Source organism: Pyrus communis, chromosome 5 (assembly GCF_041283825.1).
Source record: "Pyrus communis isolate YQ-2024b chromosome 5, ASM4128382v1, whole genome shotgun sequence".
In the NCBI taxonomy this organism is placed as follows: Eukaryota; Viridiplantae; Streptophyta; class Magnoliopsida; order Rosales; family Rosaceae; genus Pyrus; species Pyrus communis.
Window position 1 is genome coordinate 6,869,876 of NC_142569.1, and position 13,130 is coordinate 6,883,005.

Sequence of the window (13,130 nt, forward strand, 5' to 3'; positions counted from 1 at the left end):
ATATTGGGTAGAGCAAAATGTTGTACAAAAGTTTAAATTGCCACCTAAGCTATCAACTAGGGGTGGGTTCGGTTCAAAACGGTTCGGTTTTTTGCCAAAACCGAAACCAAACCGAAATTTCGGTTCGGTTCATTTTTTTTTCGGTTCGGTTTTTTTCGGTTTCGGTTTTTTCCGGTTCGGTTTTGTTTTTTTTTTCGGTTTTTTATTTTTATTTTTAAATGATGTAAATGGAAGGAACCTACCTATCAACCTCCCAGTTCTCATATATCAGAGAATTGAGAGCCTCAAAATCCTGAATATATTCAAGTAATTCAACTACTTGTGATCAAGCAGAACGAATTCAAATTTTCAAAAGTTAAGCAAATACATAAACATATATTCTTCAAGGAAATGTACATCGCCAGGATTCAAAATTCAAAAACTTTAAAATTTACAAAATCATGAAATAACTTAACAAATTAACTGATCGATGCAAATCGAAAAAAAAAAGAAGCAATTGGGTTCTTCTAAATACCATAATCGGACTTCAATAGCGCATGCCCAGTGCCCACATTCAAATTCATAGTCAAGTCCACAATAGATCTAGAAAATTCCAAAACATATTTAGAGAAAAATACAAACTTTTTCACCTTAAATTACATAAATTTCAAATGGGTAACCATACAATTAAAAACCTATGAACTGACAAATAAATAAAACCACAACCTTTGTTGCAGCGATATAGCCATGATCGTCACAAGCTCTTTCAATTCCTCTTTTTGTCGGATCTCAAAAAGGGCGAGGGAAAATCATGGTTTGGGAGAAGGAATCCGCGAGGAGGACATGAGAAGATTGGAGAGAGAGTGATTTGGAGGAAGAGAGGAAGGAGAGGGAGAGGGAGGGAGGGAGAGAGAGAGAGAGAAAGAGAGGAAGCAAAGGCAAAGAGGAAGCAGCGGACGGAACAGAGAGGTGTTTGAGATCTGAAATGAAATAGGAGTGAGACAGCTACGGTTTGTAAAGTTAAGAAATTTTATAAAGCATTAAACGTAAGAAACCTATAAATAAATTACTGGTACAATTGTAACAACATAAAGCCTACAGTCAAGTTGGCTTGCAACAACCAACCCTAACCCGTAGGGAAAAGGTTCAAACCCCGATGGCAACATGTATTTTTTAGTATTTATATATGATTTTTTTTTCGGTTCGGTTTGGTAGTTTCGGTTCGGTTTTTTTCGGCCTCGGTTCGGTTTGGTTTTCGGTTTTTTTCGGTTTTCGGTTTTTTGAACCCACCCCTACTATCAACTATCATTTTGATGTTTAAAATCTGACATCTCATTTGGAGATGCTTTTAGAATATATATATATATATATATATATATATATATATATATATATATATATTTTTTTTTTTTAATAATATGAATTAATGGTGTCTATACGAGCGTTAATTTACATGTACATAAAATATATATTGACTTTTCTTTCCAATCCTAACATACGTGTATGTTGATTAGAAATGATGTATAAAATGGTAGAGTTGATACAAATGAGCTTATTAATAAAAATACTTGGAGTATAATATAGAGATAAAAGTTAGAGTTGATACATAAAGATACTTAAAGATAAAAGTTATACGTTTTTTTTTTTTTTTTTTTTTTTTTTAATACGAGCATCATTATAATATAAAGATTCGAACTTAGAGAACTTTTTGTGTAAAAAAAACTCTTACCCAATTAAGCTCTCCATAAACATCATTGTTACTCAAAATTGCAGCAATTCTTTTCCCGTTAGGTTAGGCTTTTTTCAGTCTTGTCATGATTCACGTATGCCAATTGGCTGTTTTTTATTGTATTTAATCATGATCTTCATGCGTGTTACTCTATAGCCTCACTAGCAATTTCACAAATAAACGACGGCCCACTGGTATCTCATACATATGGAAACAAAATAAATAACACCAAATTGACCCAGAAAACAAAAAGATTTAATGTATACATATATGATCACCAACACTTTGCTAAAAATTTGGAAACCATCCCACTTATTTCATTAAACTTGTTTAATTGTGTGGGTCATCATATTCAACAACGTGAAGGCGTTGGAAGAAAAATGCATCTACGTGTTATAACTCACAATTCTGATCGTAAACATTATGGACTTATTTGGAAGTATTTTTAAAATGACTGAATTTTTTTTTTTTTTTTTGGGGTTCCAAAATTATTTGACGTGTTTCTTGCAAAAATCATTAGTTATGTGTTGGAGAAAGCCCTTCAAGTGTTTTTCCAAAATTCGCTTGCATTTTTAATAAGAATACAAAAAACATTTTCACCAAAAATGCTTTCAGCCACTTTAAAAGCACTTCCAAGTACAGACCTTTCCTAGATCCGACTCACAAAAGGTCTCCCTCCCCATGCTTTTTCTTAGGTTCTTACCTTAGTAAACAAAAAGGTACTTTTATAAAACAGTAGAGTTGATAATTTATTTTATACGCCCTAAAGTTTTTTGTGGTAGGAGGAAATTATTCTCACCATTCATAATGTAATACAAAAATAGTTGCATATAAATTACGTGTACGTTTGAAAATTCCAACTTGAAATATCTGAACTGATGACTTATCTTAAGAAAATTCATCATGCCATAATATACGACGTGCAATTACTCTCAATCATTGAATTTGAACTTTTATCCTTGGTATATAGAAAATTCCCATTTTTTATAGGAGGAGATAAAATGATATTTCATTGAACTTCACAAACAATTACAGAGGTTGCCAATTTGGTGCATAAACTCCAGTGACCAAGAAATTGATTTGGAGTAAAGTTGCGCAATGAAACAAACTACAGTAAACTACTATACGGCTACCCTACCCTACCCTACACTACTGTAGCAATCCAAATGTCTGGGATAAGGAGAGAAGATGTTCTAGGGTAACATGTTGTGGGTTTAAGTGGGTGGGGTAAATTGAGATTAATTAGTTTGTTCTTTAGCTTAATTAGGCTAATTAAGTCCCTTAGGTTTGTTCGTCAACAGATGGATTCTTCATTAAAAAAGTAAGTGCCCAAATAGTTTAGAGTGCAATTAAGTATATGTCAATTAACCCTTCAGTTATAGCTCTCTTACCCTTCCCCTCCCTCTGTGCACCCTATTTTTGCACCACAAGCAGAAGAAAATTTGATGTACAATTACAGTATTACACAGTTTCTAAAAATAAACAACATCATCATGTGTAGAACTCATCGTACTTTTACATCGCTTAGCTTACTATATATACGAGTATGCGAACATTACGTACGAAACGTTCATAAGTAATATACATAGTATACAAACTGCATCGATCATTTACAAACAGATGGAGCTATAGGTACGTGGTTAGTCGAATGTAATATGTGCCAAGTACGTACATATACATTGAAAGTTGAATGTAGTTTTGGAGTATTTCTAGTGCATGTAGGTGTAGTTAGTGTGCAGGGAGGCGGCCCAGCGGACATCCTTTCCCATCATAGCAAACGCATTTGAAAAGTACGCAGGCTCCAGCAGTCGCACCTTCTTTTGTGCATGCCTTGTTGCAGTTTGGACTCCACAAGCATGCACCCTGCCATGTGCTACTATACGACCAATCACGGCATCCTACAAGCCCGCTGTCTGCATTGTGCAAGAAACATATATAGTCATACTTGAAGATCGAAATAAAAGAAATAAGGAAAAATGGAGAGATCGGTCAATGGAGTTTACTAGAGATTTTTTTGTGTACTTGAAATACTAACACGTGATGTTACTATTTCACTCAAATTATAACACGTGTATTTGCTTTTTTGGTAATCCACTATGGAAGTAAGACATATATATAAACTATGTCTTCCATCTGTATTATAGCACGTAGAATATTACATTACATGACAACGGTTCCCGATACATGTAGAAACTCCTTTCTTACCTGCAACTGCAAAGACGATGAACATAACAAAAAGCACAGAAAGGCAGATTGACTTTGAAGTTTTAGCCATCTTCTTCCTCAGTTTTTCAATAATTAGCAATTAAAATTACAATTGCAATGGCACAACTTGTTCGAGTTTTAGGGTGCTGTATATATGCTTTTCTTGCGAGGGGGGAATAAATTAGGGCTTCTGTTATAAAGTTAGGGTTTCAATTGAGGTCCACTCATTTCACCGTGTGGCCAGGTAAGCAAAAGTTAACCACATTTAGCCTATAAACAACATGTACAGTTGGATAGAAACAACAACTACACCAGAAACATTGCTAAAATACACATCTTCTCCTCTAATCATGCTTATGTTAACCTAATCTCTGTAGATATCATGGTTTTAATTCAAAATTTCGTGGGTTTAAAGTCAGGGTTGGAAGCGCGGGACTTTCAGGCAGACAGGTAAGTTCGTTGGGTTATGTATGTACCTGAGGTTTCTGTTGTCTTCTTAAACTTCGATGCCTAAAATACTAAACAAGTCCTTTAAAATAAAATTCCAAAAACGACACCCGACAAATGAAACTGTAAAAAGAAGATTTCTAAAAAAAAAGGTAACCTTGCCAGCAATGGAACTGTCTTTTGTGAATGGATCCAGATATCATCTTCGAACTCTCTTTTGTAAATGGACCCAGATCGAGATGGATTGAGAAGGCTGCATCATGACTCATGAGTTAAGTCGAGATGTGCTGTCAATGTGTGTGTGTTGGGGTACCATTGGACCGCACCAGACCGAGACCTGTGCTTTTCGTTTTTTTTGTTCGATTTCTCCAAGGTACCATATCTTCTTAACTTAACCAAAGTTGTTTGTGTTAATTTTTCCTTCTAACAAAAGAGAAATTAGAGTAGTATATATATTATTCTTTGGGACTTAACACTAACTACAAAATCACATAGTCATAAATAAGTGGATTTCTGAAATTACATCAACATGCCGCATGATCTTACAAGTTATAAGATCATGTGATCTTTTTGTAGAAACTAGAATAGTATCAATAAGAGAGAGGAGAATCTAACTACGACCTTATGTGCATGATTAATTGCATTTTACTTCTTCATCTACAAATCTTCTACATATTTAGATGGGGATGAACGCACCCAAATTAAAAATTGATGTGGAAATTTAGAAACTAAATTTTGATGAAGCTGGTTACGGGTAGTTTTTCGTTTTATTTCCATGAGATGGAGAGTGCAAGTGCAGTTATTTTATTTGACTCCTTCAAATGATCTAGAAGCTACCTCCTTTACATTCAATCCAAGTTCTTACAATCGATGAAGGGAAAAACAAATGAATCACGAGAAAGTGGAAGAGACGAAAGAACCAGTATATTGCTGAAGGCAGCGGTTGAGTTAGTGTGGTGATCAACAAAATGAGATGCTATCCACACACCCTTATTTACCTTTCACACATTATTTTTAATTTCGGTTGTTGGATCGAATAAACTGAATAAGATTAAAGGACATAAATTATCTAGGAGTGTATGGAAAGTAAGAATTCGTATGCAGATAGCAACATCCTAAAAAAAGGGTAGCTAAACATAAATAAATACATAATAATTTTGTTGGGAAATAAAAAGGAAAGTGTAGTTACTTAATACTACGGTTTAATGGTATTCTTTCTCACTTGTAAGTGAGAGGTCTTAGGTTCGAATTTCATGGATGACAAATTCGATACTAAATCAGGTTCCCCACTGTGCGACTTATGTGATGACCCATCCCGAATTAAAATATATTTTATCCTTGAATGTGTGGAAATGGTGAGTATACCCTCGATTCTTAGTGACATGGATGTACGTTTTTAGTTTTAAATTATTTGTAGCGGACGTGAGTAAATTATACGTGACGTCACGAGAGCGTGGATGCAAGTTTGGGCTGAGTCGGGTGTGTAGAGAAAATGTTGTGGAGGAATAAGGGAGTTGTGGGTTGTTTTGATTTAAATTGTTAGCCTTAAATCTCATGGCCCAATCAGGGCCCTACTCCTTCTATTTCTTCCCAATCCCGTGAGACACACACACCTACACATGTGCTTCTTCTTCCCTAACTCTCTCTCTTTTTCTTGAACTCTCTCCTTCTGTGCAACCTGAGCTCATAGCTCTCAAAATCCTTCAAAACCTCATAGATCGAGTGTAACGATAACATTATTGTGCTTCCCTCGACCTCACGAGTCGAGTCGTACCCTTGGTTTGAAGGAAAGATTGGTAGAACTCGAGATACCTAAGCTCCGACAAGGAGTGTAATTTTCTCCAACGTGATCATCGAGGTTTACTTGCTATTGAGACTCGGAAATGTATTGTTACAACTCCTCCAGTGTTTTAGACTACTTTTGGTTAAGTTGGATGTCGAAATAAGCTCGGTAGTGGGTTGCAGGTTTAGCCGAAATTTCAAGGAATTTTTCTACAATTTCTCGTCGGATTTAGGACCCCAAATAGGTAAGATCGTGTTCTTCTAGTTCAGGGCTTCAATTTGATATAAAATTTGTGAAATTTGGTGTTGAACCGACGGAAATATTGTGATTCAAAGTTTTTCCAGAAACAGGCGAGTGCAGCGGCAGTCGGCGAAGGATTCCGGCGAACCACCGGAGAAGACAAAGCATATTCCGTCAACTTTGACGGAATATTCTTAATGTCGTCAGGTATATTTAACGGAATATCCTATTATTTAACGAAATATTCCCTAACGGCGTTACGGTTACCGTCAGCATGCCTGCGCGTGGCCGGTGCGTGGGATGTCAGAAATTTTTTCTAAAAATATAGAGATGCTCGTGGTGTTGAGTAGGCCACGATGATATATTCAAATACCTCAATTGAGCAACGTATGAGAAATTATTACACGGTTTTGGTTATGTACTTAAAATTGACGTTAAAATAGTGGTTTCACATATAGTTGAGACGTTTCTGGAAGATGAGCGCAACCATGCAAGACTTGGGGGTTACGACCCGGCTACATACCAGTGAGTGGTTTTTTGGTTTTCTATATGCTTTACGTTTTCCCATAAATAGTTTTAAATGGTCTTTACGTTTAAAATGCCATGTAATAATTGCTTTATATTTTAGCATATGAATTTAGTATAGCTTTGCGTAATGTTGCATGACGCTGGGGACGCTCAGTTAAGCTTCAGGTGAGTATACATTGATGGTAGTGATGGTAATAAGTATGATTATGATGAGTTTCATATAGTGATTAATATCCTGCACCCCGGTGTTAGTGCTTCGCCCAAGGCTAGGGCCTAACCTTCACGTGATCTTTCACCTCCAGCACCACACACTCACCTTGGATCCAAGGCAGGTGCCAACCTGTTGTACAGACCACGTCAGGTGGTTCCGACTCGTAGGTGACTTGCAATACTTCGCACAGCCTTCACGTAATCGTAACACTTGAGCGTATTCATTTACACCTAACTTGTCTTACAGACCACATTTGGTGGTTCCGACTCATGTGCAGGACTTGATTGATGAGTTACAGACTCAGCCGTACAGGTCACGTTAGGTGACTGCAGCTGACATGTTATTTTATATTGAGTTATTCCACCTGGCTTACTTATTCATGGTTGAGATGATTGACATGGCATATATCCGAATTTTGTTACTTTCGAGCAGGGTTATTATATACGTATATCGTACTATTTTCTGGGAAATTATACAGGTTTTACGATGAGGGGTTATTATATTTGAAAAGATAAATGGTTTTGAAAAGTTTTGTTTTTGCCCACTCACACTTTCTGTTTTGTGCCCCTCCAGGTTCTAGATAGAAGTTCATGTTGGTGGCTCACGAGGACTTCACAGCGGCTCTGATAGACATCCACCAGTGTAGGGTTTCTTTTATGATCTGTATAATTAGGAATTAGACTTCTGGACTGCATTCTGATACATACACTCTAAGCACTTCCACTCGCATTGATATGCTAGTTTAGTGTAAATTAGCTAGTTGGTTTTTATTCACCCATATTTTTCTATTACTATCACTTCCGCACTGCGCACATGGCTACGTCATCCCCACGTGACGGCCAGCATGCCTCGATTTAGGTCGGGATGTGTCAACTTAGACGAAATCACCCCACCTTTTAGTGTAAAATATATCGTTGTACTAAAAAAAGGTATTTTAGGGATATAATTTAGGGTGTTTTAATGAAACACTCCCGGTATTGTTCACTTTTAACGAAAATGACATTTTTACTCTAAAAAGTCACTCCTGGTAATAGTCACTTACAACACCTTTTTGTTCTTTTGATTAAAACTCAAAGTTTTCAAGCCATTTTCATTAATTTTCCTTATAATTTAATTTAGTGATTTTATATGATTTAATTATGATTTTGATATGATTTGATTTGGTTTAGGTTTCTTATCTTGGAGACAAAGGATTATATATTGATTTATTTCCTATAATTTATTTAGTGATCTTATATGATTTAATTAGGATTTTGATATGATTTGATTTGGTCTAGGTTTCTTGTCTTGGAGATAAAGGATTGTATTTTGATTTATTTCTTAGTATTGCTCTTTTGTAATCTTGTAAATACCTCCTTATGGAGAAGAATAAAGTAATTGAAGTTGTATTTGATAATTGTGAGATTGTAGAGAATTCTAAATTTGCCCTAAACCCTTTATTTTCAATTAATTTGGAATGTGTGTTTTAGTATTATAGTATTCTAGTTGAATGTCGAGGAGTGTTAAGCAAATATATTTTTCATATAGTTCAATGAATTATATGTTATATATAAACTATCTTTTTTGTCAAATGGTAGATTTATTAGATTAGAGAACCGACAGGGTTCGAACTCATGTTATGGTGCAAGAGAAACACTCATATCCACCACTATAATAGAGGGTCACTTGTTATTATATATACTTGAATGTTGTCACTTGAACTAATAACTTTTGTTTTATTTATTTATAATTCTTTAGATATATATCTTGATCAACCTCCCAAATAATGTTTTTCTTTGGGGACATGGTTTCATGTATTTGATGAAATATTTCAAAAAAAAATCATAAATTCCATTAGAGTAGTGCTACACTTACTATTTGTATTTTATTTTTTGTTTATATATTATTTTTATCTCAGTCAAACTAATTAGACCATCCCATGTGCCTTGCTAGAATATTTTTATTTTTATTTTTGATATAATATGCCTTGTTAAAATGATTTAATGGTGTTTAATGTTTATACGAGTATTAATTTACATGCACATAAAATAATATTGGATAAATTACATTTTGCACTCTCAACTTTGGATTATATAATAAATTCATACCTCATTTTTTGAATATTGTAATGTCATACTATAATTTACGAATTCGTTTCAATGTTAGATATCCGTTAATCAATATGTTAAATTGACCGTTAAGTGATGACGTGATAATAATAAGTGGCATAAATTTGATGACATGACTATCAGTTTTGTAGTTTGTGAATAAAAAACGAACAAAAAAGTTTAATTATTAAAAATATTACTACAAATTAATTAATTAAAAAAAAAAACAATTGCAGACCTTCCCATTCCCCCATTCCCAAATACCCATCTTTCCCGACAAACCCATCCCTCTCCAGCCTCCATTGCACGGGCCACGGGAATCATCCAGCCAAAAACACCACCCCTATCGAATAATCTACACTACATCACTAATGTTCTTCCACTGCACCTTTGCACCACAACGCCGGCATCACCATATAAAACGACGAGCTCGAGGTTGTGTTGCAGACGAGCCCCGACGAATCGGTATACAACCAACCATCAAAAACCCCAATTGAAGAATCTGACGTCTACTTCTCCAATTTCCATTCTTTCAAATTATTTTTATGATTTGATTTGGTTTTTAGGGTTGGGTTTGTATTGATTTGGGGGAATTACAGCTTTCGTTTAATTTGGGGAAGAAGACGACGGCGGTAGGATTGGGTTCTGTCATTTGCACCTATCCGTTGAGTCGTTGACGCTCCTCGTCGACCGGTCGAATCCTCATCCCCTTCCACCCCCTTCCCGTCGACCCATCGACTCCTGGTCCCCTTCCGCCCCCTTCACGTCGACTCTTCGTTGCCGTTGAAGTATCCAGTTTTTATATTTAGATTTTTAGAATTTTAAAATTTTTAGAAAGTAATGAGTTGTAGAAATAATAACCTTTATTTATTTATTTATTAATTACTAATATTTAATTAATTTTTCAGTTGGTGTGAATTGATAGAAAATTTAACAGAAATCTGACATTGCAGAGAATTCATAAATGTGATATGACATTGCAATTTAAAATATGAGGTATTAAATTGTGGTGATACCTATAATTGAGGTGGATTTGTGTAATTTATCCAATAATATTGACTTTTCTTTCCAATCCTAACATGTGTGTATATTGATTAGAAAGGATAAAACTGTAGAGTTGATACAAATGAACTTATTAATAAAAATACTTGGAGCAAACTTAAAGATAAAAGTTTTTTTTTTTTTTTTAATACAAACAATATTAAAATAAAAAGATTCGAACTTAAAGAACTTTTCGTGTAAAAAAATACTTTCAACCAACTAAACTCTACATAAACATCATTTTTATTCAAAATTGCAGCAATTCTTTCCCCGTTAAGTTAGGCATTTTTCAGTCTTGTGTTGATTAACCCATGCCAATACATATATGATCACCAACGACTTTGCTAAAGATTTGGAAACCCTGCCACCGATTTCATTGAACTTGTTTAATTGTGTGGGTCAACATATTCAACAACATGAAGGCATTGGAAGAAAAATGTATCCACGTGTTATAACTCAAAAGTCTCATCATAAACATTATGAGCTCATTTGGGAGTTCTAAAATGATTGAAATTATTTTTACAGAAATTTTTTTGACTTACAAAATCACTTGACGTGCTTTTTGAATGAAGTATTAGTTATGTATTGCAGAAAGCACTCAAAGTGTGTTTTCAAGATTTCTTTGCATTTTTAATTTTACTAAGGATACCAAAAATTTTTTTTCACCAAAAATACTTTTAGCTATTTTAAAAGCACTTCCAAATACAGACCTTCCCTAGGTCCCGACTTACAAATGGTCTCCCTCCTCATGCTTTTTCTTTGGGTTATTACCTTAATAAACAAGTTTCTTACGGTATGAGGAAAATATTCTCACCATTCATAATGTAATGCAAAATAAGTTGTCAAAACTTGTAGTTGCATACAAATTATATCCATACTCGATATATACTTGGTACGTTAGAAAATTCCAACTTGAAATATCTATACTGATGACTCATCTTAAGAAAATTGATCAAGCCATAATATACAACATGCAATTACTCTTAATCGTTGAATTTGAACACTTTTTCTTGGTATATAGAAAACTACCGTTTTATACAACAAGCGATATAATGATATTTCATTAAACTCCACAAATAATTACAAAGATTGCCAATTAAGTATATAATCTCCAGTAACCAAAAAATTAATTTGAAGTAAATTTGCGCAATGAAATAAACTGCAGCCCATATGGCTACCAAACACTGCCCTACCCTACCCTACACTACTGTAGCCACCTAAATATGTGAGATAAGGAGAGAATATGTTCTAGGGTAGTGCGTTGTGGGTTTAAGTGCGTGGGTGAATTGAGATTAATTAGTTCGTTCTTTAGCTTAGGTTAATTAAGCCCCTTAGGTTTGTTCGTCAATAGATGGATTCTTCATTAAAAAAGTAAGTGCCCAAATAGGTTAGCGTGCAATTAGTTATATGTCCATTAACCTTCTAGTTATATTTCTCTTACCCTTCATCTCCCTCTGTGCACCCTATTTTTGTTAGAACCAACCAAATGTTAAGTATAATATATAACAATTTGTACAGTTTATTTCTAATGAAAAATTCACAACATATACAATATATATCAAAATATAAACACTTAATGAAATTGCATATAAAATCACAAATCACTGACTTGTTCTTTGAAGATAGAGACTTGCAGAAGCAATCACCTAAGACAAAAATTCGCCCCTACACTATTGCAATAGTTCAATGGACGTCTATCTTGCAAGATACAACTATCTAATCCAAGTTCTTGCACACGAACTTGGATTCTTAACGAATTGATTGTGCGTTCCTCTATGAAATATGGAGAAAGGAAACGAAATTGATAGATGAAGTTTCTGATTTTATTGCCATATATATAATGGTGTAACTTGAATAAAAAATAAAAAAACATAACTTGTGTTTATCTGAAGGCCCATCTTTAACATTTAATATATACATCCAAACTCTCCAAGTCTAAGGCTCAAGGTCCAGGACTTTAGCTCAATTCTTTTCAAACTATAAGTGAGTGAACTCACTTATAAAGCTGACTTTCAATAAAAGTTTGGGCGATGTGGGACTGGGAGTCCCTCGTAAACACAAGTTCCAACAATTTTTGCACCACAAGCAGAAGGAAATATGATGTAGAATAACGGTCTTACACAGTCTCTACAAATAAACAATATCGTCATGTGTAAAACTTATCGTACTTTTACATTGCTTAGCTTACTATACATACGAGTAAGCGAACATTACATATGAAACCTTCGTAAGTAATATCCGTAGTATAGAAATTGCATTGATCCTTTCCAAACACATGGAGGAGCTATAGGTACGTAGTTAGTCGAATGTAATACGTGCCAGGTACGTACATATACATTGAAAGTTGAATGCATGTTTGGAGTAGTTCTAGTGCATGTAGGTGTAGCTAGTGTGCAGGGAGGCGACCCTGCGGACAACCTTTACCATCATAGCAAACGCATTTGAAAAGTACACAGGCTCCAGCAGTCGCACCTTCTTTTGTGCATGCCTTGTTGCAGTTTGGACTCCACAAGCATGAACCTTGCCATGTGCTACTATACGACCAATCACGGCATCCTACAAGGCCGCTATCTGCATTGTGCAAGAAACATATATAGCCATATTTGAAGATCAAAATAACAGAAAAAGGAATAATGGAGAGAAATTAAGGTTCAATGAAGTTTACTAGAGATTTTTCTATGTACTTGAAACATTATCATGTGGTGTTACTATTTCACTCAAGTTATAATACGTGTATTTATTTATTTGTTAATGCACTATGGAAGTAAGACATATCAACTATGTCTTCCTTCTGTATTATAACACGTGAAATTTTATATTATGTGACAACTATTCCCAATACACGTAGAAACACCTTCTTTCTTACCTGCAACTGCAAAG

General features: G+C 34.7%; 1 long non-coding RNA gene across 1 annotated transcript; it reads right to left on the reverse strand.

The window, feature by feature from the left end:
* Positions 1-325: 325 nt before the first annotated feature.
* On the reverse strand, positions 326-959 carry LOC148696641 (uncharacterized). The gene is made up of 2 exons (XR_015962001.1): positions 706-959; positions 326-582 (listed from the first exon to the last, which is right to left on the reverse strand). It is a non-coding gene; the product is annotated as an uncharacterized LOC148696641 (long non-coding RNA).
* Between the last annotated feature and the right edge of the window lie 12,171 nt (positions 960-13,130).